The sequence below is a fragment of the Vulpes vulpes genome, chromosome 15 (assembly GCF_048418805.1).
Source record: "Vulpes vulpes isolate BD-2025 chromosome 15, VulVul3, whole genome shotgun sequence".
In the NCBI taxonomy this organism is placed as follows: Eukaryota; Metazoa; Chordata; class Mammalia; order Carnivora; family Canidae; genus Vulpes; species Vulpes vulpes.
Genome location: NC_132794.1, coordinates 98,348,608 through 98,371,990, shown reverse-complemented (window position 1 = coordinate 98,371,990; position 23,383 = coordinate 98,348,608).

Here is a 23,383-nt window from a genome sequence, read left to right as displayed (position 1 = left end):
GCATCTAATGAGAGGATCATATGGTTCTTGGTTTTTCTCTTGCTGATATGATGAATCACATTGATGGTTTTCCGAGTGTTGAACCAGCCTTGTGTCCCAGGGATAAATCCTACTTGGTCATGGTGAATAATTTTCTTAATGTGTTGTTGGATCCTATTGGCTAGTATCTTGTTGAGAATTTTTGCATCCATGTTCATCAGGGATATTGGTCTGTAATTCTCCTTTTTGGTGGGGTCTTTGTCTGGTTTCGGAATTAAGGTGATGCTGGCCTCGTAGAACGAATTTGGAAGTACTCCATCTCTTTCTATCTTTCCAAACAGCTTTAGTAGAATAGGTATGATTTCTTCTTTAAACGTTTGATAGAATTCCCCTGGGAAGCCATCTGGCCCTGGACTCTTGTGTCTTGGGAGGTTTTTGATGACTGCTTCAATTTCCTCCCTGGTTATTGGCCTGTTCAGGTTTTCTATTTCTTCCTGCTCCAGTTTTGGTAGTTTGTGGCTTTCCAGGAATGCGTCCATTTCTTCTAGATTTCCTAATTTATTGGCATACAGCTGTTCATAATATGTTTTTAAAATCGTTTGTATTTCCTTGGTGTTGGTAGTGATCTCTCCTTTCTCATTCATGATTTTATTAATTTGAGTCTTCTCTCTCTTCTTTTTAATAAGGTTGGCTAATGGTTTATCTATCTTATTAATTCTTTCAAAGAACCAACTCCTGGTTCTGTTGATCTGTTCCACAGTTCTTTTGGTCTCGATATCATTGAGTTCTGCTCGAATTTTAATTAACTGTCTTCTTCTGCTGGGGGTGGGGTCTATTTGTTGCTTTTTCTCTAGTTCCTTTATGTGTAAGGTGAGCTTTTGAATTTGAGATCTTTCCAGTGTTTGAATGGATGCTTGTATTGCGATGTATTTCCCCCTCAGGACTGCTTTTGCTGCATCCCAAAGATTTTGAACGGTTGTATCTTCATTCTCATTAGTTTCCATGAATCTTTTTAATTCTTCCTTAATTTCCTGGTTGACCTTTTCATCTTTTAGCAGGATGGTCCTTAACCTCCACGTGTTTGTGGTCCTTCCATACTTCTTGTTGTGATTAAGTTCTAATTTCAAGGCATTATGGTCTGAGAATATACAGGGGACTATCCCGATCTTTTGGTATCGGTTCAGACCCGATTTGTGACCCAGTATGTGGTCTATTCTGGAGAAAGTTCCATGTGCACTTGAGAAGAATGTGTATTCAGTTGAGTTTGGATGTAAAGTTCTGTAGATATCTGTGAAATCCATCTGGTCCAGTGTATCATTTAAAGCTCTCATTTCTTTGGATATGTTGTGCTTAGAAGACCTATCCAGGGTAGAAAGAGCTAGATTGAAGTCACCAAGTATAAGTGTATTATTATCAAGGTATTTCTTCAGTTTGGTTATTAATTGGTTTAAATATTTGGCAGCTCCCACATTCGGGGCATATATATTGAGGATTGTTAAGTCCTCTTGTTGGATAGATCCTTTGAGTATGAGATAGTGTCCCTCTTCATCTCTCACTATAGTCTTTGGGGTAAATTTTAATTTATCTGATATAAGGATGGCAACCCCTGCTTTCTTTTGAGGACCATTTGAATGGTAAATGGTTCTCCAACCTCTTATTTTCAGGTTGTAGGTGTCCTTCTGTCTAAAATGAGTCTCTTGTAGACAGCAAATAGATGGGTCCTGCTTTTTTATCCAGTCTGAAACCCTGCGCCTTTTGATGGGGTCATTAAGCCCGTTCACGTTCAGAGTTACTATTGAGAGATATGAGTTTAGTGTCATCATATCTATTCAGTCCTTGTTTTTGTGGATTGTTCCACTGAACTTCTTCTTAAAGGGGAATTTTAAGAGTCCCCCTTAAAATTTCTTGCAGAGCTGGTTTGGAGGTTACATATTCTTTCAGTTGCTGCCTGTCTTGGAAGCTCTTTATCTCTCCTTCCATTTTGAATGAAAGCCTTGCTGGATAAAGTATTCTTGGTTGCATGTTCTTTTCATTTAGGACCCTGAATATATCCTGCCAGCCCTTTCTGGCCTGCCAGGTCTCTGTGGAGAGGTCTGCTGTTACCCTAATATTCCTCCCCATAAAAGTCAGGGACTTTTTTTCTCTTGCTGCTTTAAGGATTTTCTCCTTATCTTTGGAATTTGCAAGCTTCACTATTAAATGTCGAGGTGTTGAACGGTTTTTGTTGATTTTAGGGGGGGATCTCTCTATTTCCTGGATCTGAATGCCTGTTTCCCTTCCCAGATTCGGAAAGTTTTCAGCTATGATTTGTTCAAATACATATTCTGGCCCTCTGTCCCTTTCGGCGCCCTCAGGAACCCCAATTAAACGTAGGTTTTTCTTCCTCAGGCTGTCATTTATTTCCCTTAATCTATCCTCATGGTCTTTTAATTGCTTGTATCTTTTTTCCTCAGTTTCCCTCTTTGCCATCAACTTGTCTTCTATGTCACTCACTCGTTCTTCCACCTCGTTAACCCTCGTCGTTAGGACTTCTAGCTTGGATTGCATCTCATTTAATTGATTTTTAATTTCTGCCTGGTTGGATCTAAATTCTGCAGTCATGAAGTCTCTTGAGTCCTTTATGGTTTTTTCTAGAGCCACCAGTAGCTGTAAAATAGTGCTTCTGAATTGGCTTTCTGACATTGAATTGTAATCCATATTTTGTAACTCTGTGGGAGAGTGGGCTGTTTCTGATTCTTTTTTTGAGGTGAGGTTTTCCTTCTAGTCATTTTGCTCAGTGCAGAGTGGCCAAAAACAAGTTGTATTGGGAAAAGGAGAAAAAGAGAGAGAAGGAAAGAAAAGAGAAAAAGAAAAAAGAGAAAGAAGAAAAAAAAGGGGGAAAAGAGAAGAAAAAGAAAGAAAAAGAAAGAAAGGAGATAAAAGAAAAAAAAAGGGGTGGGGTGGGGCGGGGTAAGCAATCAGAAATCAAGAAGAAAGAAAGAAAAAAAAAAGCACAAAACAAAACAAACAAACAAACAAAAAACACACACAAAAAAAACAAAAACAAAAAAAACCAAAAGCAAAAACCACGGGGAGTATCTTCCGATTCTGTGTACTTTAAGTCCCTTGACTTCCCTTGGAACTGGTCCGTCTCGCTGGTCTTCTGGGGGAGGGGCCTGCTGTGCTGACTCTCAGGTGTTAGCACTTGGGGGAGCTGCTCTGCCCCTGCCTGGTGCAGGGCTCAGTGGGGGTTGTTCACCCCGTGAGGCCCCGGGAGGAAGCCACAGTGGCGGGGGCAGCTCTGGGACCCTGGGGTCGGCTCCCGCAGTAGCTCCGGGTCTCTCCGGCTGCAGGGCCTGGGGGCTCCCGGGCGGGGCCGCTGATCTGCTCAGTTCAAGGCAGGAGCGTCCTTGCTGTCCTGGGCCCTCCCGGCCTCTGCCTGTCCCGGGGGAGGCCGGATCCTGGGCTGTGTCCCGGCGCCCTGTGCTCCGGGGCCTGCGCTGTTGGATTCGCGCTCCCGCCCCGCAGCCCCCTCCGCGGAGCCGCCGCCCGAGCCCCTACGAGCTGTTCCCGGAGCCGCGCCGCCCCCTCCGCGGAGCTTCTTCCTCCGCCCGAGCCGCTGCCGCCGAGCTGTTCCCGGAGCCGCGCAGCCCCCTCCGCGGAGCCGCCGCCCGAGCCCCTCCGAGCTGTTCCCGGAGCTGCGCCGCCCCCTCCGCGGAGCTTCTTCCTCCGCCCGAGCCGCTGCCGCCGAGCTGTTCCCGGAGCCCCGCAGCCCCCTCCGCGGAGCCGCCGCCCGAGCCCCTCCGAGCTGCTCCGGGTCCCGCCGAGCGCTGCAGCCCTTAGGGAGCTCGGCGCATCTCCCGGGGCGCAGTTCCTCTGTTACTGTCCCCGGGAGCCCGAGGGCATCCCCGCCTTTCTGGGGATCCTGCTCCAATTCCCCGGGAGGCCTTTCCGCGGGGAAGGTCGGTGCAGCTCCTGCTCCTCCGGGACGGGGCTCTCCTGTCCTGGGGACACTCGCCCCGGCCTCAGCCCGGCTCCTCGCGGGCCCCTCCCCCTCGGAGGCCTTTTGTGTCTTTATTTCTTTTTCCCCGTCTTCCTACCTTGATAGAAGCGCGACCTCTTCTCACTGTAGCGTTCCAGCTGGTCTCTCTTTAAATCTCAGGCCGAATTCATAGATTTTCAGGATGATTGGATGGTTTTCTAGGTAATTTGTTGAGGACAGGTGACCTGGAGACCCTACTCCGCCGCCATCTTGCCCCTCCCCCCTGACTTCTTTCTTTGAATTTTGGACTGCTTTTTATTAGGTCTTTTGACGGGTTCCATAGAATCAAGATTGTACAAAAGAAGTATGTTGAAATGTGCATCAGATACCAGCATTGACATAACTATCAATTAACTTTGCCACAGTGGGTTTCATTATTCAATATGTCCCTGTTTATCTTTAAAAAAATAACACTGACTAAAATTAATAACTGATGGGATTGCTAAACTCAAAAACGTTGGAGAATAGTGAAGGATAAAAGATATCCATTTATAGATATGAGACTCATGTAACTTGGTTTCATGGCCCTTTCATTTCACCGTATGCTTGTTAAGAGTTTGATAAAATGTCAGACATTGAGTTGAGTGCTAAAGGAGGTAGGAAGAAAAATAAGGTTGAATGTTTTCTGACCTTAAGGGCCTTTAGGTCAAGCAGGGAAGAGAAAGGACACATCACAATAATCACAATAACAATGAATATATGTTAAAAGAAGTTACGTACAATATGCAGAAAGGAAGAAACCTGTAGCACCCGGAAAATTCAGGAAGCTTTTACATTGTGAATAGATTTTGAAGAATGACTAGAAAACTTACTGAGAAGGAAGTATGACATTTCAGCAAGAGACAATAACATCTCCATGGATGTACAATGAACTTTCATCACCTGAGAACTTGGAGTACCTTTTAGGAACAAGTTATGGCATCTGTTATGGTTTGTTATAACGTGGTTATCTTAAGAAGACATCATAAGCAGAAGAATCATTCAGACAGTTGTATCAAGAAGTGAGTTCTCAAACTGGAGTTCAATTTCCTGGTACAGAGATCTCATTGCTGGCTATCTAGGTATGCTCTTCATTAAATTTATTCAGTTCCTATGTGATTTGTTCTTTCAGTTTAGAGGCCTATTTTTCTCCTTGCGTCCCAGGTTTAATTTTAGTGTTTATTTTCTGTTTGGCTTTCATCTTCTCCTCTCTGTTATGGACATTTCTTATATGCATAATAATTATTTGGGGCCTGAGCTTAGAGCCCAGCGTACCAGCGTTCCACCCTTAAGGGAAGCTCAATGGGAAGCAACATAAAAGATAGTCAATGAGGCCAAAAATGTAGGTGTGTGTGAGTTTGAGAGGAATTGGGCGAAAGACTACAATGGATTTTTCCTTAGAGCTTAAAGTGTTTGTTTTTATGTTTTCAAATTATAGAGAACCAGGGATCTTTAGAGATATAGCTGGGGCTCACTACCTGGGGAATGGGGAAATTGGTTGGGTATGTTCTCACTGCCCTCTTCTTTATTGCTTCTTGTTCCCACTCCTTTTCTACAGTTTTGTGCCTTGAGACGTGTGTAATATTTCAGTTTTATATGTTGATGGTCCTCATAATATTTGATTTGAAAAAATTAAAAAGACTCCTGCTGGAGAAAGAGATAAAATCATAATCTTCTACATGAAGAACTCTTAAGTATTTTGGAGGTAGACAAATGATTTAATTTGGGTTTTAGAAGGTAACAGTGGTTACAAGATGGTAGAGGGCCTGGAGAAGGAAGGAAGAAGTGGGGAGGGGGTCCTGGGGATGGGTTCCTGAAAGAATCCAGACAAGGAATGACACAAACCTGAATTAAGTCTATAGGAGTTAGAATGGATAACAATGTGACAGAGAGAGTCAAGAACTATTTGAAGGTTACACAGATATGATTTTACAACAAATTGACTAGGTTTAGGGCAACAACGGAAGGCTGTCATTTTTAGCCTTGGCTCTCATAAGTGGGAAGTCCAATGGGTAGATATGTCTTCTAGACACAGTTTGTTCAGATAATGCCTTTATGTTCTTATCTTTCTACATCTCTTGAATTTTCTTCATTCTAAGGTGATTTTCTTCTTGAGAAGCCTCCACATTAGGCAGTGAGATGATACTTAGAATTTATAGGTTTACAAATTCATTATTTCAGTGGAAAAGTATAGCTTTTTGCCACTAGAATCCATGTCAATCCAACTAAGGACCCTTATTGGCCCTGCTTGGATAGTGTAGCTGCCTGGATCAATTACTGGATCAGAAGACTTTATCTTCCCAGTTAACTTTAAATGTTTTTATTTTTTTAAATTTTTTTTTTAAATTTTTTTATTTATTTATGATAGTCACAGAGAGAGAGAGAGAGGCAGAGACACAGGCGGAGAGAGAAGCAGGCTCCATGCACCGGGAGCCTGATGTGGGATTCGATCCCGGGTCTCCAGGATCGCGCCCTGGGCCAAAGGCAGGCGCCAAACCACTGCGCCACCCAGGGATCCCACTTTAAATGTTTTTGAAAAGTATTTACACTGCTAGTCTCCATAAAACATTGGTAGGCGGTAATGGTTCTGTTTTATACCCCTACTTTCCCTCATTTCCACAATCCCTGTAAGGGCAGAGAATGATATAAGTAAGTGCCAATGGAGAGCTCTTGGGTTTAGGTTGGACTGGAGATTTCTAAGTTTAAGAGGAAAATTAGAATCTGGGCTTCTTTGGGCATTTCCACATGGAAACTGAGATCTCTGAGGTGATGAGCAGGAACTGTGTTGGGCCGTGTGGAGGAACAGGGTAGAACCCCACAAGAGGATGGCCTCAGGGTTGCCCTCTTATGTCTTGCTGCCATCAGCTTCAAAAACAGGTCCTTCTCTGAACAGATAGCAGACAAAGTTTACACTAATGGTTAAATCCTGGGCAGCCACAAACTGACAAGAAGTTGAAGAAATCACAATGGGAGAAGAGAAGGAAAGAATTTGTCTGTATTTTTCTTCAAAAGGGTTTCTATATTTAAGGGTAGTATAGGTCAGTGACTTTCACAGTGGGCTTTCACTCTTTTAAGCATTTTCCTAAAATGTGTGTGAAGTTGAAAGGTGGAAGAACTATAGTAAGCTCAGAGCATAAATAATAGGTCACAGAAAAGGATATAAAATAGATAAATAAATATGTAAACTGCAAATAGAAAGTTAATAATATATTTTAGGATTTTTCAATCTATGTCAGTGTTGGTCTTAAGACCATCTAGTTCAGGGGATCAAAGTCCTGGTTGGCTGTTAGAATTACCTGTGGAACTTGATAAAAATACAGATATCTGGGTTTGTTCTGGACTTAATGAGCCAGAATCTTTAGAGTTGGGTATTGGATATTTGTAGTTTTACAAACACTACTCAGGAGATTCTGTGGCACAGGCTGAATTAGAATCATGCTACTAGTCCAGTGGTTTTACCTACATTGCAGCTGTGACTCCCCACAAGCTGTTCCAGCCTATAGATTGAGTTGGGTTACAATTACACATTGATCATTGTCTCTCATCCTTGTTTCTCCCATAAGAACTAAATTTGCTAAAAGTCCCCTAAAATATTTTTGCTGTCCCTGAGTGAAATCTCATACATGCTCATGAACAGGTGTGGCAGATGCCATGTAATGTTCACTGAGTCCTACTGCTCCAGAAGTCGTTACTGTGGTTTCCTTGAAGAGATCCAATCTTGCTGTACTGCTCAAAGTTTCCCATTCAGCATTAGCCCTAATAGTCTGGATCCTCAGAGCTTTGTGGATGGCCTGTGATACACCATCTGTGACTCTTTTCCAGGAATTCTCTTTCTAACCCACTTTTTCACAAGACCTACAAAAAAATCTGTTGTTCTCATTAGCAGACCAAGATTCTTATAAAGGAGAAACTACCAGAAAGCCTCTGGGACTGGGCACAAATAAACTAGGGCACGAGGAGCACAGCTGAAACAGCACTGATGGGCTTAGGACCACCACAGCCACAGCCACAGCATATGGATTGCTTAGATCCATAATAAACTTGCTCTGCTTCCCTGTCATGTGTCTTTCTGGGCCAAGTTGGTTAAACAATTTGGATATTGGAATAAAAGATGTAAAAGAATCAAATGCTAAAATTATCAGAGTAAAAATTATGCATCTTGCAGACAAAAAAAAATACTCCTTTTAGGTATGAACATTCCCAGAGCTGTTGCTCATTTTCCAGATGTTAGGGACAATTCAAGTCAGGAAAAAGAAAGAATTAGATTTATTCTAGGTATGGATAAGCAACACAAAAAGGCACTGAGAGCAGAGAGGTAAATGGGGAGTTTAATACTTGAAGGCTTGCTGATTACTTTCCAGGCCAAACCCATGAAACCATGACCATGTAAACGGATAGCAAATGCATTTACTTTTGTTGGCCAGAGAGCTACCAGACAGATCATGAAGAGTGTATAGGACATAGCATAAGGTTTTGACGTCATTCTAAGTCAGGGAAGCTTAAAAGACAGAATCTATATTTGAAGGTTTGCTCTGGCTGTTGTATGGTGAACGGGGAGGCCGCAGTACTCATTGCTATGAGAGTTCCCTTACACCGTAGATCCTTAGAACCCAGGTGTGTGCATATCTAAGTGTTGTGGTGGATAGTCTATTTAATGAAAGTGATACTGGAGTACTCACCCCAGAGCCTGGAAAGAACTAGACTCAAATACTGTTATAATACTAAAAGAATCAGACAAGTGGAGGCTTTGGCTCTTTTGATTAATACTTCATGTAACAAGGCAACTCCACCATTGAAGGCAATGGGGTTTTACTGCTCCATCAGGCAGGGTTGGGAGGATAGTTGTTTGAGATGAAGTGGCTAACTTAAGTCACCAAAGCCAGAAGAGAGGATGGGGAAGTGTGTGACATTATGGATGTCTTCAGCACTCACATGCCTTCCTCTCGTCCTCCACCATGCTCTGATTTGTACATATGCCTCCTTTCCCCATGAGGACTGTAGACAGCACCCATGACAATACCTTTGGATGTTTGACTTCTAAAGATCAGCATAGACACTCATATTCATTTTCTTTATTTACTTTACCCAAAATAACGTTCCCAATGGAACTGCTGTAACACATGCAGTAACAGGGTCTTTTGAGTGACAGATGGCTTTGGGCTACCTTTAGAGTAATGCATCTGAATCCCCAACCTCTTCTCCATTCAGTGAAAAAGGAAGCTGCACTTGGATTTTAGCCATGTAATCTGGTAGCTCATGATCTGCGAGATAGCAAGATGTAAAATAGAAATAGAGGGCTATATCTTTTGAAATAAGGAAACCCTAGAGGGAAAGCAAGTGATTTAAAAGAGAACCGACATTGAAAAATCACAGAATCACACTAGGGCTGGAAATTTATGGATTTAGGAGAAGAGAGCAATGAATATGTGAGTGGTTTTATGTTTCGAAATCTTTGAGATGCACATACACTAAATTTCCAACCTCCTTTTGGTGTCGTGAAAATGTCTTGTCAGAGTGGACAAAAAAAGTGATAAAGAATGTCTTTAGGGAGGAAACAGAGAAAAAAAGAGAATAAGTGATGCTGGGCACATTTTTATGCTCAGAAGGATGAATTTTCCTGTAGAATGTTGACTAGCAGCTGGAGAAGACTAGATGTCAGAATCAAGTCACAGGAACACACAAACTAATAATCTTGATGCTGGTGATTAAAGTCTGGAAAGTTATTTCACTTTGCCTTTCAAGACACGTACCCAAGGCCACATGGACATATGTATAAGGGACATGATTGTTGGAATAGTTTGTGGACTGTCATGTGTGGAGGAAGAGAGCTGGCTTACCTCACAGGGCTCTTAACTGAAAGCCCTTTCCAATGATTCTTACAATTAGGTATTAATATGGTACTATATTTTAAAAACATGATATTTACTCAATATTACAATTAATAAATATAGCCCTCTCCAAATGAAATCAGAGGAGGTTTTATGCAGAGACACTTTTATAGATCCTGTAAGAAGCACCATCATATAGGCTGTAAATGTTTACATTTTTATTGAAGTATTGATCAATAGACTGTCACCATTTTTTTTAAATTCACAACTCCTTTTCATTTCTTTATCCCCCAAACAAATTTCTCACATTTTTCTCTTGATGTTATGATTTTGCTCCTTTGACCATTTGAATTTTTCTTCACTGTTATCAAACAGATCAATACTCTTAAAGTTTCTTTGTGTGGTGCAGTCTTATACTTTCTGTGTGCTAAGGAATTTTTATTTTATCTGTTATTTTCTAAATGGAGTTTTATCGTGGTGATCACCAAGTAATAGAAACAAAGAAAGATGAGGTAGGAAGGAAATGCAAGGTTCATGGTGGATGTGTGTGGTGCAGAGGCCCCTGGCATGTCAGGAGGCTGGCCATGGACCAGAGGGAAGTTCCAGAGGAACGGAATATCTGTCACACAGCAGGATTCTCCCTGCCTGTTCAGTTTACCCCAAGGACCAAAGGCATTTCTTTGCTTACATAGTGACAAGAAACCAAGTGAGAAGAACAAGAGCACAGACATTCACGTTTCTGTAACCACCATTTACAGAGCACATGGTATGTGCCAGGTCCTGCTAAGCTCTTACAAATCTAATGACATCAACTATTCACCATAATCCTTGGAGGTGGTACTGTTATCATTTACATCCTACAGATGAAGAAACTGAAGCTTAGAAACATTACATAAGTGCCCCCAAATTTCCCATCTCCAGAATGGCAGGGGTAAGACTGGGTGACTAAGAATATGTGACTAGAAATATCTTAATTCTCACATTGTATTTCTAAGAGACTGTTATTATTGAGCTAAATTCTTAGAGAGTTGGAGCTCCTCTGTGCTGCATTTCTAGGATGCAATCTTTCTGCAGGGAGCATTTCTGTCTTTGAGCATCTCTGCTTGCCATAGTTGTGAGTGCCTAGTATGAACAGAGCATCCTCAAGCAGACCCGGGCTTTGAAATTTAGAGATGTGTGCAATGATGAGAGAGCCAGGAAAAAAAAGAAACCAGCAGTTCAGAAACAGAAAGGGAGAAAAAGGTTCATAAAGAGAGCTCTATTAAAGTCATCAAAATGTCTCTTGCTTAAGGTCGAAAAACATACAGTATGCCAGAATACGAATATTACAAATGACTGCCAGTAGTCATCAATTTCCTTCTTTTGTCATGTTTATGCCTGGGGATTTAGTACTTGATCATTTTTCTTTTAATGGTCTTAAATAAATGGGTGAGCTATTGAGAGCTAAAATATCTGCAGATGTAAAAAAATTTTTTTAAGTGAGATAAAATTTAAGGTCTGGAGTTTTTTCCCTCCTTTTTCCATGCATGCTACGATATCCAAGTCAATTTGGCAGCGAGAGCACTGATTTGTAGTGGAGGATGAGGAATCTTCCAGGAAAGTAAATGCAGCCTCATGAATCCATCTTGGGAAAAGGGAGACATGAAGGAGGAGATGGTCCTAAAGGAAAGCCCCTTTCCACAGTGTGTGTTTGTGGGTCAGGAACAATTTTTGGGCCAGGTTTATCTAGCACACACTTAGCTGAGGAGACAGAGATGTCTTCTTTAAAGATGATTGTGTAAAAATCTTGGGGTGGTGGGGGAAAGCTCTATGGATCACAGTTTCTATTCTCTTTTCCTTTTCTGAAATTCTCATCATCAACCACCTCCAATAAGTAGATCACTGAGTCTCAAAATCCTCCAGGTTATTCTGATGAGATGGTCTTTGGGCTGCATTTTGAGGACACTGAAATAAAATCATCCGATTTTGATTCTTCTCTTCCTCTATAACCTCAGAGCTACCATTAGAATTTAATTGGCCTGTCTAAGAAAATTCTAGGCCCAACAGAGTGGATCCTGCTAGGTGACTTGCAGACAGGGACTCATGAAGAGCAATTTAGGACTTTTACTAAGTCTAGTTTTACTAATTTTAGCTTACTAGTTTTACTAGTAAAAAATTTAGTTTAATAGTTTTACTAGTTTTAAACTTAGTTTTACTAAATTTTTGGAGTTTGGAAACAGAATATGTGGGGAATTCTCAGCAACCTCAAGAGTATAAGAATAGGTCTATTTTTTGCCTCAGAACTCAACCAGACCTAAGTAAAGACAAGATCCTCTGCTCCTGTTGGGGCACAGGAGAAAGGAGATTAGGGATATGTCAGGGACTTAGAAACAGAGCATTGAAAGGCCATTCTGACACAATATTGAATGCTATTGGAGTTTCATTAGAGCCACACAGCTTTGGTGGGGCCCAGTAGCTATTATTTGAAAATGATGGCTCTTTTTTGTTTCCAGATACATTCCAAATTTGACTGTGTTCACACAGCTGAAAATTGATTAAGCTGACATCTGGGATTCTGATCTTTGTGTTGCATTCTTGGTGATTTTGAGAGTCTACAGTTTCTGTACCGAGTGGTTGGCTCTTATGCCATTGGCCTGATTCTCAGACTGAGTAACTGGATATTTTGGCCAGGACAAGTGTTGGGCTCTCTGATTAATTCATTAAGCTTGGCTCCTCTCGTAAGAAACACATGAAAGCCTCACCTAAGGACACCACTCTGTATGCCCAAAGGTGCCTGGTTAGTTAAGGTCAGAAAAGTATATTAGGTATCCTTTCTAACCTTCATATCAAAGGCATTCAGGTTACTTTCCATATTAGGAATCATGGCTGTAGCAGGAAGTGAAAGGGAACATTTTAACTTTTTGTTCACTAGAGGCTGATGTGGGGATAGAGGAGGGGGATGGAGAGAAGAGGAGACTTGTAAAGTGCATAAATATATAGCCATAAATACATGCATATAAACATATGCATACATATACAGATATTATTTTAAGCTTATAGTGGGTAAAATAGTTTGGGGCTTAATAAGACCTAAATGTGTGAACTAGTGTAAACTCTGGATTCATTTCGTATCCCCCAAGCCTCTCCCCAGGGTTCCGTAAATTGGGTGTGATAATCTTGTACCCCGCTATGAGCATCAGCGTCCTCCACTGTGACATAATAAGCTTTTCTGGGGTCCCAGTTAATCTGAAACACTAGCACTGCCTGTTTAACACCTGCCTGACTCCTTCCCCCACCTCATTTATTCATTAACTGTGCTGGCCATGCTTCTTCCAGGGGTAACAATGTGATTGGAAGATGCTCCTGCAGGGTTCTCAGAGTGGGGTCTGTCAACTACCTGCATATGCACCATTAGGGGAATTTATTTAGAGTTCAGAGTCTTGGGCTTTACCCACAGAGATTTTGATTCAGCAAGTCTCTCGTGAAGTCCAGGAATCTCTTTAAAATTAGTGCTGTGGGGATTCTGACTCAAGTATTTTGATACTGCATCTTGAGAAACATGGTATTTATAGATAAACTCACTGTGAAAGATGATCTCTGATCTTTTCATAAATGTATGTGTTTAAACAATATGCAAAGAGAATGCTATTGTGTTATATAAATTACCAAACTTTTAACCTACACTATTCTGTTTGATTTTATCCTTTTCTAAAATTATATTTTACCTTCTAGTTTTCATCTTATGCCTTGTACATTTTTTACTCCTTGTAGTCGTATGTACTTTGTGCATTGAGACTGTTTGTCTTTTCAAAGCATATTCATGGCCAGTGTTTGAGGGCACTGAGGCACAATGGCATTAGGTGACTTGTCTAAATGATTTATGGTCAGAGCTATTGATCTTAGTTCTGATTCCAGAGATACTTTCGGCATTTTATTTGAGACACTGTCTGCCTTTATGCTTGCTCATATTTGTCTATGGTGGTCAGAGACCTTCAGAAGCTACCTGGAATGTTCTCTTGCTCCTGGGGCATCTTAAAACAGGCTAGCTGAAGAAGAGTGTCACCTCTTAGGCTCCCCAGGAAAGAACCTTACAGTCAGGCAGTTTCTGGAGACATTCCTTTACAAGTGACCCATCAACTGTTCTCTGGAATCTCCAGCCAAATCTGATGCAGCTCAGGTTTGGAACAGGCTTCTCTGAGGTCCTTCTAGAACCACTGGATTCCATGCCATCTATCTAATCAATCTCTCTATCTTCTGTGTAGGCTGGCCTTAATTTCTATCCCTCTGCTAGGTAGAAAGCCATACTTGTGGCCGGTAAGATTTCAGGCTAGAACCAGGATATATTTATCTCTTGAGGTATCCCGTGGAGTGGAAAGAACCCTGGGAAGAGTCAAAAGACCTCACTTTGCATTCTGCATCAGGCTTTATGACCTTAGGAAAGTGGTTTAACCTTTCTGAGCTTTGTTTCCTCATTCCTCAACTCATGTTGAGAATACTAATGCATAACTGATGAGGAAGTTATTCATACTAAAGGTATCTGTTGTGAAGCAGCATCTGATCTTGCTGATCAGGGTGGATGTTCAGAGAATGTTTGTTTCCTGACTCTGTGTCCTAGTTTAGGGCATGGCTCCTCTCCTCAAGTCTAGTCTGACAAGAAAGTGCCTTCCCTATAACCACTATGATAAAATGTCTCTTTAGAGATGGTAACAGCTGTAAAGCAGCAACCTGCTGCTGAATCTTTGACATTAGCTGGCAGTTCTATTTTAATTTTAAGAACATCCGTAATGTCAGTAAGAGATTTTCTGCAATACCCTTCCGGGCACCCAAAGAATAGCAATATCATGTCTAGCCATGGCCTTTGGCCCTCTGTCTTGCTGCCCCTACTGATTCTAGCCTCAGCTCTCAGAAACCTAATATCTAGAAGGAGATTCTGCATCATTTGGGTATGGCACTCACCCGGAGCCAAGTTTAGCCTGGACCTCAGAGATTGGCTTCTTCCTTCAAAAAGTTCCCCTGACAATGCAGGGAACTTCCCAGCCACATCAATGAAATCCAAGAGTATTCTAGTACTGCAACAGAGGGAACTTCTCAGTTGGCTAGGCAGATGATAGTGGTGATGCCAAATTCACGATGCTGACTTGGGCTGCTGAGGGAATGCCTTTCTGCCAAGATCAAAGAAGAGAGGGACGAGGTCTTCAGTTGTATATCAGAAAGTCTCTTATGGGCACAAATGTCCTTACAATGAAAATAGAATTGACTGTTAATATCTAAGATTAAACTACATCTCTCTTGAATCTCTCAAATATAAGCTATTTTGGTCCTGCTTTTAAGATAAGCATAGATTGCAGTATTTCTGTGGGTGTTTTCCTTTTCTGGGACTCTTTGAGTCTGAGATTATTAGTAGAAGCTCTTTACAGTTAAATCATTTGCTCCCTATCACTCAAAAGTAGGTCTAGAGGAGACTAAAATATATTGTTTTTCCATGTTTTGAAACAGAATTGAAAACATTCCAAAGATGAGAAAGTCTAGTTTTGAGATTCAGTTGCAGAAAAGAAATGACAAGAGCTGGAGATTGGGTGTGGCTCCTCCCACCCTTGCAGCTCTGAGATCTGCATTTCCTGACTGCGCACTCCATTTAGGAAGGGACGTGTACAGCCACAAACATAGCCCTGACACACCTCAAAGGGCAGAAATCCTGAGCAAGAGGCTCGTGCTGCTGCATATTCATGAATGCAAATCAGACCCCAGGACTATAGCTCTTGACTGAGATTTTAGATCTGGGAATTATCTGAGCTTCCTGCAAGTTTCTGTAGATTGTATTAGCTAAAAGGAAGATGGCAAATAGAGAGTGAGCTAAAGATCCTTTCTTCATACCTATTTGGTATGAAGGTTTTTCAAAGATTCAGTTATTTTTTTTTTTAGCGGGGAGAGGGGTGAGAGGCAGAAGGAGAGGAGAATCCCAATGCAGGGCTCTATCTCAGGACTCTGAGATCATGACCTGAGCCATAATCAAGAGTCAGATGCTTAACCAACTGAGCCACCCAGAGACCCTAGAGAGATGAATGTTTCCTAGAGAGAAGACCCCACACTGAGTCCTTTTGGTCTGGGGTAGTACAGGCCTTTAGCTGTGGAAGGGAGCTGGGTGACCCATGCTATAGACTATAAGTGAGTCACCAGCATACTTGAATGGTTAACGCTGGAGTGTGGCTATTTTATCCATTACTGTATCTCCAGCTATCAGCACAGTGTCTGGCACATACTACAAACTCAGTAGGTATGTAATAAATAAATGTTTCCCTAATTTTAGCATGTAATAGTTTTCTATCATTTACTTTGGGCTCATCTTTTAGTGTATTAGCTTTCTCCCTGTGAGTATATTGTAAACTTTTGAAAGGCAGGGACAGACAAAAATTATTAATAATGGGAATTACTATTTACTGAGTGCATACTCTGGTAACAGGCCCTGTAGGGGACATACCCTCCCCCACACCCCACCCAATCTCATTCACTCATCCTCACAGCTCCATAAAACTGATCATTATTGCCATTTGACAGATTAAGAATCAGGCTCAGAGACATTAAGTTACTTGCCTGTGGTCACACAGCCCATCCATGGCAGAGTGTGAATGTGCAAGTTTAAATGTTTGAGTCCAAAGCCTAGGGTAATAACTTCAAAACCACACTGATGAAATCTTCTCCAGCACACGTCATGATCTGCAGAGAATTAAGTGCATTGTAAATGTCAGATGTGAGCCATGCTTGGCAAGGTTGGCTTAGGTAAAGATCTGACTTGGAGGAAGTTGCTTTGCTCCCATTTCTATTTTACGTATTCACAGAACTATTTGAGAACTGGCTTCCCACTGCCAAACCCCATTCAGGTCTGTCCATCCCAGGAAGTGACCTATCCCTGGATTTCCCCAGACCTCATTGTAAAAACTTACTTGTTAATATTGTTAGTTGGCATTTCTGAATGCTTTTGACGAGTCAAAAGACAGGCTGAGCTCTTTTTATGGGCTGTCTTGTAATCCTAACAATGATTCTATGACTTGAGTTCAAAGATGTGGAAACAGAGTCTCAGGAAGGTTAAGTTACAAGTAACATGGGCAAGGTCATGGAATGTGACCTTTCCGCACTATGATCATCTACCGGTTCTTTGCTTTTGAGGCAATATGGTCCCACCCAAAACTTCCAGTCATCAGTTTTAAAGCTTCCCCTCATAACCACCGAGTCTCTCATTTGTTCTTCATATCAACTGTTTGTTTAGGGCATACCCTAAGGCTCAGAAAGTTCCAAGGACAACTTTCTGATGCAGGCCTGGAAGAAGGGACTTGGTCTCCTGACTTCAAGCCAAGCACTCTCTTTATTGCAATAGACCAACCTCTAGAGGCAACATATTTTCTCTGAAAAGATGCCTTTCACCAACCAAGTCGGTGAAGAGGGAAATGGAAGACCCCAATTGTAGGATCATAAGGGGTTCTTTGAGGGTAGAGGAACTATATCTTTGTATTCCACAGACTTGCTGCCAGGGCTGCTTGCCATCTGTAGCTGGAAACTGACTTTAATCCATGTTATTCCTACAAGGACTGGAATCATGTCAGAAGGGGGTTAGGGTGTGTACTCTTGTAGGGACCTGGGAAGTTTGGATATAGGAACTCATCTTTCTTATAATGCAGAAGCATTTGTGTGAGGTTCAACATTTCCTGTACTGCCATTTCTGGTTCCTTTTCTGGCATACCATGCACAATTAAATTCAGCTCCTTTTATTAAAAATATCTTGTGTAGTACAATTCCTTCTAATGTAGTATGGTTATTTTGTTTTTCTATCCAACCTTCAGTTTATCTATTCTTCAAGTGTGGAGATGTGGAAAAGTGATTTTCGCCAAATGATGATACTATTCCCCTCAAGCCCCCTCCCCCTACTGGTGATATTTTCAGTAATTTTTTGATCTTTTTTGTATGCTTTTCTGTATTGCTTACTTTCTTTTTCTTTTTTTTATTGCTTACTTTCATATTAATAATTTTAATATTTCATTTTAAAATGTTATCCTTTCTTTTCTTTTTTTAAAGGAGGAAAAACAGTTACGATAGTTTTCTTTTTTTAAAAGATTTTATTTATTTATTCATGAGAGACACAGAGAGAGGCAGAGACATAGGCAGAGGGAGAAGCAGGCTCTACGCAGGGAGCTCGATGGGACTCGATCCCGGGACTCTAGGATCATGCCCTGTGCTGAAGGCAGATGCTTAACCACTGAGCCACGCAGGTGTCCCAGTTATGATAGTTTTCAAAGAGAGAGGGCTAACTAGTATATGGGCCATTTCCTGCTTTTTGCAGGGGTTCCCCAAGTATGAAGCCCAGCTAGAATCACTCCCTGCACCAGCAGTGTGTCTCACACTTAGGATGACCCTCTATCATTTTTTGCTTAGGGGAGTCCCAGTTTATGCCTATTATCTCAGTGTCATTATTATGAGTGCTTTCTTTTCGCCAGTGTTTCAGATGATAAATAGCATGGTCACTCTACTCATACCAAAGCATGTGGCCCCAGTGCAAAGGATGGGGCTTCCTATTTTGTTTTTGTGGATGCATGGAATCTGGGGCCCGAGAGACCTGTGGGGACAAGGGGCTACCACATGCTGGACACAAAACAGGGAGAGAAGCTACTTGGAAATGTAGCTATCTACTGATATTGAGAAAGAATTCCCAGTGCTTCCCTCAGAGGTTATGTGTGGGCAGAACTGCTAATGACAGTCACTCAGGTGCATTAGGTACCTTTGCTAGGTGCAATTAGGACTGTAATTGCAGAGCAAGGATGCAATAGTTCAGCAGCAATGTTCTCCATTGGGAGCATAGCAACAAGGCAGGCTCACACCTCCCTCTCTTTGTATTCTTTAAACGTGCTCACGGCACAGAGCCCACCACCCCCAGCAAAAAGCAAAAGCCATCACAGCAGCTCAGAGACACACCCATCCCCTCCTCCCTGTGTGGCTCCTAAGAGGCTGCTGCCCCACTGGGCTTCAAGTTTTCTTGCTCTTGAAACTTTCAGTGACAAGAACAAGGCCAGACTCCGGGAGGAGAGACCCTAGGCTCTGGGGAGGGTACTCTAGTCTGTCCTCTCTCAGGTCTGTCAGGTAAAGCTGTGGCTTCTCAGGGAGTCTTCTCTCTGCCTGCCTGCTCCCCTTTCCCTCTCTACCTTCTTTTTTCCCTCCCTCCCTTAAAGTCACTTAATACTAATAAACAATTGTCCAAATAATCCTAAGGTTACTTTTACTTCCCCATCTAGTATAAGGCAAGGAAAACTATCCTAAAAGATATTAACTAATATAGAAACCTCAGATGCTGGTAGAGCTGGGATGTGACCCACATTTGTCGGTCCATCTGGCCCTGGAATTCAGTAAAACATAACTATTATGTGCTACTATTTTTCATATGGAAAGGGTGGCAGACTAAAACGGGGTCACCTTGCAGAGTTTGAGGTGAGTGTGGTATGGCATGGAGGTCACTGTTCTGTTCTCTGGCACACTGGAACATGGAGACTTTAAGGAAGGAGACATATTAAGGGAACAGACAAGGTCTGGATTGACCAACACAAAAACTATTGATGTGCGTTTATTAACAGCTTCTTTCCTGAGTAGATCATTCAGTATTCAGTGTAAAGTTTAGGGCAAGAAGTGCTATTTAGCACTTATTTAGCAAAGCAACCTTATAGCTGCAGAGAAAAATGATTCCCCTTTGTCATTAATTTCAGTACTTTTCTTCAAGACCTTAATTTGGACTTAGGGCTTCCCCATTAGCTATATAAATGGGATTAATGACTTGATTCCAGCAGAGAACATAAGGTACTTAAGGAACTGTTTCAGCCTGATGATGCATTATTATTACTAGTAAAAGGTGGAAATATTAGCATTTTTATGGCCCCTTATTTGCAGAGACTATTTTGATGGCTTATTCACACACATATTATAAGCCTAATGGTCATTTGGTGCTCCCCCATTTGTCATGCTTGTATGTATTTTCAACATTAAAAATTTTGTAGTACTAGGACAAGTCATGTCCACAGAATCCTGCAACTAGCCTGTCCTGTGTGGTTCATAGAATGCAAACCTCCCCAGCTGAGGGTCCTGATCAACTCTTCACCCACCTCTAAAGGCCTCTGCAGGGGTGTATGGGTTTAGGAACCCTGGAATCAGTTGTCTTCTGCTGGTGGGAAGTTTAAATGTTGCTTTTTCTGGCTCCCTAGGTCCTTCTATGTGGCACAGCCTCCCCCCTGGGCAGTGAGGAGTGGAGCAGTTGGGATGGTGGTGACCTTTATTTCTAGTTACAGATTTTGATTTACTATTTTTGCTCTATTTCTATAGTTTTTTTTTTTTTAATGTACTGTAATAGGCTTAGACTTTCTTTTTTTGAGGTATACGGTCTTTAATTGACTACTGTAGCCGCAGAATTTATTTGGGGTAACCTGGTAGAAGCTGGTTTGCTGCCACTGATGTTTCCTGCCACTTTGCATTGTAATATAGCTTCTAAGACCTCTATTTCCTGCTTAACAAGTTGGAGGACCATGATAATAACAATCAGACGTTTATCAGATACTTAAATGTCAAACACTTTGCTAAGCATCTTAAATTCATTGTCACATTGACCACTTACAACAATGTTATGAAATAGATCCTGTTGTTATTCCCATCATACAGGGGATGGAGCTCTGAGTTTTAAATGGCTTGCTCAGCCAGCACTTCACCCAGTAGTCAAACCCAGCTCTCTGACTCCACTGGTAGCCATGCTGCTCCTTAAATCTACTGAATCTCCAAGTTTAGACAGAATTCTGTGCTGGATTTTGACAATAGCTGCTTATAGTTTAGTTTGACTTATGGGTTCTTTAGGGACTTTCTGTGACTTCAAATTACCTATATGCATAGAGTTAAAATCCACAGAATGTCAGTGCTGGCTGCTTTTTTTGGTCATAGTTTTTGCTTTTCCTGTTTCTATTTTTTTCCCCCTTCCAAAATGATGGTCTGGGCCCCAATTTTGCTTTCTTACTTAGTTTAGAAATCTGAGTTTTCTTCATTTTGCAGTCAGTCCCTCCCATTATAGTGGGCTTTGGGGGTATTGCTTCCTTACCACTCATTTGTGTTAATGAGGTAACATGTCAGTGGCCCCCAATTATCCTTCTTCTCTGTCTTCAGGCTGACACCTGGCAATTTATTAGTGAGGAGTCATGGTTTAGGGAGCAGGGCTGGGATGAAGAGGACCAGCACCCAGGTCAGGGAACTTTCCTGGATATCAGGAGTTCCTCCACACAAGTTTAGAGGAAACACCCCAAGGTTGAAATCCGCAGGTGGCAGTGCTGTGACTGCCAAGGGGCAGGAGTAGGAGGAGCCCCGGGGGCACTTCTTGGCCCCTGAGGCTGCAGGGCTACTTACGATGTCGCTCTAGGGCTGGATGTTGGTGGTGAGCTCCCGCAGACGCTGTTGCAGCGCCCTGGAGGCCAGGCGAGGAGCTTGGGGTGGCCTCCAATTTTTCTTCTTACCTAATAGGAACACTTTGAGGCTTCGGGAATTGTGCAAAATTTAGCCAAGAGTGTCTTGGGAAATTCCAGCCTCGCGTTTATGTGCCCTTTCCTCTGACCTTGTGGCCAGGCCAGGGTCCACGGCGGAAAGTGATGCTGAGGTGTCGGTACCTTCACATCACCTCCGTTGGGGGACAGCCAACTGCTGTGCATGGAGGAGGACAAGAGGAACTCTCAGGAGCGCTCCTCAACGGCCCACCTGCCGGTTCATCCACACCTTAGCCTTATGAACCACACACCCAGACCCTCATTTTACTAACAAAGAAATGGTAAATGATTTGCACCACTTGTCATTGGGTGGGGGGGGGGGGGGGAATTCGGTGGGGCCTTCTGACACAGCCTGGGGGCAGCCTGGGGAGAGGGGTCCTGTGCTCGACAGCCCAGGCCCATCCACTGCCCTCAGGGAGCGAGTCCTCCCGGAGTTAGGTGGGGCTCCTCCCTCATCACCCGGAGGATGTTTTCTTCCCACTTGGGGTGGGAATTTCCCGCGTGCTTCAAGTGGGCAGAGGATGAGGGACAGTCCTGAATCCTGGCTCTTGATGAAGCAGCGGGTTTCTTTAAGTGACCCAGGGAATCCTCAGACCCAGCTTTACTTTGGAAAGAAATAACCTGGTCCCTTCTCCCATGTTCAGCAGCAGGGGAGGAGGGTCCTACGCAAGGAGGAAGGGAGGACCTGTTTATTGAGCACCTACTAGATGCATACTTTGTGCTAGGCTCTTGCAGGTTGCTGTTGCTGCTGCTGCTGCTCCTACTCCTCCTCCCCTCATTCCTCTCATTCCTCTTTTCCTTTTCTCTGGTGCCTAAACACTGTTTAGGGAAAGTGGAATCCTGGAAACAAACCTGAGAGAAGTCATTTGGCTTGGCTTTTGCACGGTCTTCATCACACAAGGCATTAGGTTGAGTACTTCATGAATCTGAGGTTTTTGGGACTCTTAAAAGCACATAAGAGCTGGGGACTCTGGGAGCAGCAATACTGCCTTTGCTTTGCCTCTTGGATGTTATTCTTTAGTCCCCGCCCCCCCCCCCCCAAGGCATTCTTAGGTGTCGCTGTCACCCGGCTCAGGAGATGAAAGACAACAGCGATCTTAGTTCTTGCACTTCTATCCCCCCCCACCCCAAAGGTTAAAAAGAACAGCATGGCTGCACAGCTGCCACAGTGGCCTGGAGTTCTGTGTCACTATAATGTTGTATAGTGTGGACCTCTTACAGGGGAGAGGGGACTGTCTACATGGTCTCTACTCCATTCCTAGTACAGATATTATTATAACAGCCTTATTGTCTTCCATAGAAGAATGTCACCTTAGAAGTCTGTGTTACTTGTTTTTTCCCACCAAATTTTAGTTAACATACCATGTAATATTAGTTTCGGGTATAGAGTGTAGTGATTCATTACTTATACACAACACTCTTTTAATGTTCTACAACTCAGAGTTACTATTTGTAGCATTGAGTTAGATTCATTAGGTTTCTCCCCAACTTCTAAAATCCACTAAGCCCTGAGGAAGAATATCTGAGGGAACTGGGGATGAATGGATTTTCCTGCTTTCAAAGGAAGCTGGTGGAATTCCAGGAGTGGGGTCTTCACCAGGTATAACCCACATATCTGCCAGCAAACCTGATGCTCCACAAACATGATATTAGGTGAACTTTCGGGCCTTTAGTGTTGTCTTCATTTATGTTCCCTGTATTATATAGTAAGATTACCTGCTTCTTAGCTGGTAGTTGAGTCTTTGGATAAGAGAATTGGGTTTTATTTCCACTTCAACTTGCTTCTGATGCAGTTTAAGGTGAGATATCATGAGGCCTGTGGTTAAAAAATGACCTGTATCAGGTAAGTGCCCACTGTTTTCCATTATGACCTTAGAGGTGTACTTGGTTCTATCGACAGTGCTCTGAGGTGTCCTGAGTTATATCAGACTGAAACCTTGGTGACAAGTTTGTTTAGCTTGACTTGATCTCCTATTGATGAAACATTTGCATGAAAAATATGCACGTGTATCTATTATAACAATAACTACTTAGTACCTATGATGCAG